Source organism: Myotis lucifugus, unplaced genomic scaffold (genome assembly GCF_000147115.1).
Source record: "Myotis lucifugus unplaced genomic scaffold, Myoluc2.0 scaffold_41, whole genome shotgun sequence".
Taxonomy (NCBI): domain Eukaryota; kingdom Metazoa; phylum Chordata; class Mammalia; order Chiroptera; family Vespertilionidae; genus Myotis; species Myotis lucifugus.
This window is the reverse complement of record NW_005871089.1, coordinates 6,723,597-6,730,463: the sequence shown is the minus strand read 5'-3', so window position 1 is coordinate 6,730,463 and position 6,867 is coordinate 6,723,597.

Sequence of the window (6,867 nt, the reverse complement as noted above, 5' to 3'; positions counted from 1 at the left end):
CATACTGTCTTCCACAGTGGCTGCACCAGTCTGCATTCCCACCAGCAGTGCACGAGTGTTCCTTTTTCTCCACATCCTCTCCAGCACTTGTCGTTTGTTGATTTGTTGATGATAGCCATTCTGACAGGTGTGAGATGGTACCTCATTGTTGTTTTGATTTGCATCTCTCGGATGATTAGTGACTTTGAGCATGTTTTCATATGTCTCTTGGCTTTCTGAATGTCCTCTTTTGAAAGGTCTCTATTTAGATCCTTTGCCCATTTTTTGATTGGATTGTTTATCTTCCTTTTGTTAAGTTGTATGAGTTCCCTTTAAATTTTGGAGATTAGGCCCTTATCAGATATGACATCGGCAAATATGTTTTCCCACACAGTGGGCTTTCTTGTTTTGTTGATCATTTCTTTTGCTGTGCAGAAGCTTTTTATTTTGATGAAGTCCCATTTGTTCATTTTCTCTTTAGTTTCAAGTGCCCTAGGAGCTGTATCAGTGAAGAAATTGCTTCGGCATATGTCTGAGATTTTGTTGCCTTTGGATTCTTCTAGAATTTTTATGGTTTCCTGTCGTACATTTAAGTCCTTTATCCATTTTGAGTTTATTTTTGTGTATGGTGTAAGTTGGTGGTCTAGTTTCATTTTCTTACATGTATCTGTCCAATTTTCGCAACACCATTTATTGAAGAGGCTATCTTGGCTCCATTGTATGTTCTTGCCTCCTTTGTCAAATATTAATTGAGCATATTGGTTCGGGCCGATTTCTGGGCTCTCTATTCTATTCCATTGATCTATATGTCTGTTCTTGTGCCAGTACCAGGCAGTTTTGAGAACAGTGGCTTTGTAATACAGCTTGATATCTGGTATTGAGATCCCACCTACTTTGTTCTTTCTCAGGATCGCTGCAGCTATTCGGGGTCTTTTTTTATTCCAGATGAATTTTTGGAGCGTTCGTTCTAGGTCTGTGAAGTATGCTGTTGGTATTTTAATGGGAAGTGCGTTGAATTTATAGATTGCTTTGGGTAGTATGGACATTTTGATGATGTTGATTCTACCAATCCATGAACACGGTATGTTCTTCCATCTGTTTATGTCTTCCTCTATCTCTTTTTTCAACGTCCTGTAGTTTTCTGAGTAGAGGTCTTTTACCTCTTTAGTTAAGTTTATTCCTAGGTAGCTTAATTTTTTTGCTGCAATGATAAATGAGATTGTTTCTTTAGTCTCTCTTTCTGAAAGTTCACTATTGGTGTATAGAAATGCCTTAGATTTCTTCGGGTTAATTTTGTATCCTGCTACATTGCCAAATTCATGTATTAAGTCTAGTAGTTTTTTGATGGAGACTTTAGGGTTTTGTATGTATATCACGTCATCTGCAAATAAGGACAGTTTTACTTCCTCTTTTCCAATTTGGATGCCTTTTATTTCTTCTTCTTGCCTAATTGCAATGGCTAATACTTCCAGTACTATGTTGAACAGGAGTGGTGAGAGTGGGCATCCCTGTCTTGTTCCTGTTCTTAGGGGAAATGGTGTTAGGTTTTGTCCATTGAGTATGATGTTGGCTGTGGGTTTGTCATATATGGCTTTTATTATGTTGAGGTATGATCCTTCTATCCCACCTTGCTGAGAGTTTTTATCAAAAATGGGTGTTGGATTTTGTCAAATGCTTTTTCTGCACAAATTGATATGACTATGTGGTTTTTTTTCTTTCAATTTGTTTATGTGATGTATCACGTTTATTGATTTGCGGATATTGTACCATCCTTGCCTCCCTGGGATAAATCCTACTTGGTCATGGTGTACTTTCTGATGTACTGCTGGATCTGATTTGCTAAGATTTTGTTGAGGATAGCACACATTTCTTACTTAACAATAAAATAAACCAAGAAATGAAGAGAAAACTAGATGATGGGCTGGATACTTTGGTTTCTTTGCCTGAAGATATGACGGGGACATCTTCCCCTACTTTACGCAGGAAGATGTCAGAAAGGTTAAGTAGTCACTAAATTACTATTTTAGGGATAAATCACCAACAGAAATACTTCTCTTTGATCTCAAAAACCTCTCACTAAAATGACCGGCTGTTCTAAGGTTAACAGTCTGCCCTGAAAACCACAGTTTCAAGCAGAACCTTCCTGCTGTTAGGTTCTCAACCTGTGGGTCGCGACCCCTCTGGGGGTCGAACAACCTTTTCACAGGGATCGCCTAAATACATCCTGCATATCAGATATTTACATTATGATTCATAACAGTAGCAAAATTACAGTTATGAAGTAGCAACGAAAATAATTTTATGGTTCGGGGTCACCACAACATGAGGAACTGTATTAAAGGGTCACGGCATTAGGAAAGTTGAGAACCACTTTGTTATAGCATTCATTCTGCAGCGGGGAACAGAGGAACCGATGAAAGCTAGAAGCAGCCTGGAAATGGAGAGAGGACAGGGGACTTCAGGGCTCGTGCTGAACCAAGGAGGGTGATCCAGGCTGTCATGGGTTTGAGAGCGACGCTGGTGGAGTCCAGAGCAGCAGCCGGGGAAAATGTGTCTGAGGGGCCAAGCTGCTGTCCAGGTCCGTGAGTGAGGGAGCCTGCGAGAGCAGGCACATGGAGAGAGCCTCTGGAGGTAGGCACTGGTTCAGTCCCTTACCAAGGGCTGTGCATGTCCACCAGCCCAAGGCCACCGCTTCTACCAATGCTGGGGCTGGCTAGCACATCCCTGTCTTGTTTCTCCTCCAGACCAGGGCTCAGGAGCCACTGCCACTGTCCCTGCTGCAGAGTCTCCTCATGTGTTGCCACTGTGGTGGAACAGTGAGCACAAGCACGTCACTTTCCCATGGCAGTAGTCTCCTTGGATTCCCACAGGCCGGGCCGCCACCACCCCGGGCATCGGTTGATTCTTGTATGTACCCTGACCAGGATTGTTGCACATCAGGAGCCAAATGAACTACCCAGCCAGGGCTAGAAAGACTCTTTGGATGGTCAGGGAAGGCTTCTCCAAAGAGGTAATATGTAAGCAAAGACTTAAATTAACTGAGGTGTGAACCACACAGACATCTGGGAGGGAAAACATTCTAGACAGAGGGGCCAACAAGCACAAAAGCCCTGAGGTACCAAGTTTGGCTTATGTGAGGAATAGCCAACAGTTCAGTGGGCCTGGAGTTGTGGGTCCAAGGTGATATCACAGAGAGTCCTTGTGGTCTGTAGTAAGAGTTTGGAATCTATCCTACAAACGGTAGGAACCCTGCAAGTTGAAAGCAGGGGACGGGCATAATTTGATTTAGAATGTGGTTTTAAAAGATCACTCTGGCTCCTGTTAGATTGTCTGGAGCAGGCGAGAGAGCATAGGAGCAGCTTGGGGCTACTGTAATAGTCCAGGCAGGCATGGTTAGGGCTTGGGCCAAGCAATGAGATGATGAAATGGGTCAGATTTTGGATCTCTTTTGAGGATCTAAACAAAGGTTTGCTTATGAATGAGATGTGGCGTGTGAGAGAAGGAGGAGCTGAATATGGTTCCAAGGCTAGGCTTGAGCTCTGGGAAACGCATGCAAACATAGAGCGCTACCACAGGGATCTATACACTCAGGCACAGATGCACTCAGATGCACACAGCCACCACACAGCTGGGAGCACACATTCCATAGTATCAGGGGTAGACACAGACCCCACCACTTGACCTCTGCCTGCCCGTCTTCTCCCACATCAAAGCCCCAGGGTCAGAGCCCCCACGCCACCCCCATCCTTCCCAGCTCAGCCTTGGCACTCATAGGACACTCCACCCCAGTATTTTCCTACCAACTCTCATTCCTGCCCATACTGGCTCCTTGAGCAAGGATGCTCCTGACTCAGATTCTTCTGAGAGACCAGAGCCTGGCCCCTGACTCCTACTCCCTGCCCTTGGTCTCACCTGTCCAGTCCCCCTCCTCCATGACCAGATCCTGCTCCCACACTTGTGCCGAGCCAGTTTAGCCAAGGGTTCACAAGCCTGAGTAAGGGTGGTGAAGGATGAAGAAATGACAAAGAGAATAAGCTGGGTCTAGGTGGATCTTCCTGTGCTTGGCTGAGGCCACAGAGATCCAGAGGCAAGCTGAGCCTTTATTTTATAGCCAGAGGTAAACAAGGTAGTGGTCACCATAGTTACAATGTTCTTGTGAGTTTCACTTGTTTTGGCAGCACTTGCTACATCTCCCTCAGCCCATTAGCTATCCAGATAAGATCTAGGGAGCTTCATAAGGTCAAGCCTAATTATGCTAAGAGGACTGTGCCCTCTAAGCTGGGACTTGTTTGTGGCTTTGCCAACAGGTCAGTCCGAGGCTTAACCCTATAGCCGCGCCCTACATACACTCCAGCCTGAGGCCCTACAGAAAATTATCACTCAACAAATATTTGCTCAGTGCTCTCTATGGGCCAAGCTCTCTACCCTTTCACCTTGACCTGAAGTCCCACCTTCATGTTTACCTAATACCCATCAACAGCCCTATTCCCAGCACTCCTGCATTCACTCTACAGGATGGCTGCCCTCTCTCCCAACCAACCCCTGGGTTATCTCCTTCCCCCATCCAGCCTGCCAGCCATGGACAGGCAGCCTGGTGCAATGGGAAGGGCAGTGCTTCATGCTCAGGCAGCCCTCAGCCCCATCCACCATTGAACAGCTGCATAACCAACCACACACAGGTGACTCAATGCCTCTGCTAGAAAAGGTTGGCAATAGTTCTCACCTTCCAGACTTGTGGGCAATAATTCATGGGAGACCCTTAGCCCAATGCCCAGTACATAGTAGCTACACAATGGTAGCTGTTGTGCACTCAGGCCCACCTCTGCCTTACTGGCCTCTATGGCTTAAGGACGAAGCACACCTGGGACAGTGGCAATACCCACACTTGTGTGATCTCAGGCCCTAATTGTGATAACCATCACTCAAGTGATGTTGGGGGAAACTGAGACTGAGTGGTGACCTTGCCTAAGGTCCCCCAGGGAGTCCGTTGAGGGAGTCCTGAAGTGTGAGCCTGCGTCATAAGTGTTGGGCCATGCTATCCTGTGTGCAATGGAATATGTAACAGCGAGGACACCTCCTGCACTGGACTGACAAATACCATGACAGCCAGGAAGCCCCAAAGAGTCTGCTCCCAAGGAAACAGGGTGGCAACATGCAGCAAGGCTCAAGGTCTAGGAGTGGTTGGGAGCCTGGTGCCAGGCCCAGCCCTGCCATCCACCCAGTATGTGGCCTTGAAGGACTCACCCAGTCAGTTTTCTCACCTATGAAATGAAGCACACATAGTCTTGGCTCAAGAGCTGCTCTAGCCCTAACCGGTTTGGCTCAGCGGATAGAACATCGGCCTGCGGACTCAAGGGTCCCAGGTTCGATTCCGGTCAAGGGCATGTACCTTGGTTGCGGGCACATCCCCAGGAGGGGGCGTGCAGAAGGCAGCTGATCGATGTCTCTCTCTCATCGATGTTTCTAACTCTCTATCCCTTTCCCCTCCTCTCTGTAAAAAATCAATAAAATATATTAAGAAAAAAAAAAAAAAAAAAAGAACTGCTCTAAGTTTCTGCTCAGAGGCTGATAATCCCTGTGGCTCCTTACTGAGCACTTGCAATGTGCAGGCACTGTCCAGATGACCAATTTTGTTCATGTAACCCTCCTGAAACCATCTGAAACTCCTGTTATAAATGGACACATAGGGTATTTATGAAATACTCTCCACCCACTGTCCATCGTGGTGCTGCTTGCACTGGGAGACAACAGAAGCCCCAGACCTCAGATAACAGAGGGTTGCAGTGTCTCTAAGCAGCTTCCAGAACTCCTTGTGCTTGAGCGTGAGGTGGGAGCTATGGATTGATGACCACAGCCCCACAAAGGGCCACAGGTCACAGAAGGGACCCTGCCACCCCCTTGAGGTTCCTTGTGGGCCACAAGGTACAGGGGCAATTGAGGGGACCCTGAGTGTCAAATCAGAGAAAGGGCCAGACCCAGAGGCCTCAGGATGCGGATCAAAGAAACAAGGGGTGGGAAGGCAGGAAGTAGGGGAAGATGACCAGAAAAAAGGCAAAAGAAAGAAAAAAGACAAAAATCAAAATTAATAAAGTTTAATTAAATATCTATAAGACAATACATTGTTAAGTAGTAATGAACCTAACTCAAATTGGTATATATTAATGACTTTAATGTGGAATGCCAGCAAAATTTCTTGTGTGACAGGGTGTGGGATTCAGCCCCTAAAATTCCAAATGCCAGGGGCCTGCCTATGGTCTTCAAATGTGCCACCCCCAAAACGTAGATGCATCCCTCAGAAAAGAAAGGGTCCCCATATTGATTTGAAATTAAATTTCAACCATGTAGGGGAATGAAAAAGCAAGAGAGGAATACAAGTCAGTTATAGAAAAATGTAGGAATGCTCCTCACACATTCATCTGTAATGGAGTCCCTGGGTCAGCCTCTTCATCCCTGGGGGCTGATGGGATCCACCTCCCTCAAGCCCCTCCACATTTCAGCAGCTGGGTTCACCAGCCTCCCATTCTTTATCACCTCTGAAGTGGAAATCTGCCACCCCCTCTTCCTTCTAACCTAAATAAGTTAATTCATGTGACTTTGAGGAATGGATCCAGAGAGCTGGGTTTGAGTCCAGAGGCCTCAGACTCACCGTGTGATCATAGGCAGATCCTATTCTCCCACCAGCCAAGTCTTAGTCTCGTCCATGAAATGGAATAATGATGCCTAGTAAGGCTGCTGTATGGAACAAGGAGGTCACAGCTGTGTGAGACAGTTTTTTAAACAGACTGGACTGCACTGGGCTTTGACTAACAAAACAAAACTCAAGGAAAAAATGTCTGTGTTAAGCTATGTTGAATCCCAGAGGCATTTCATACTTGCCCTTTCTGAGCT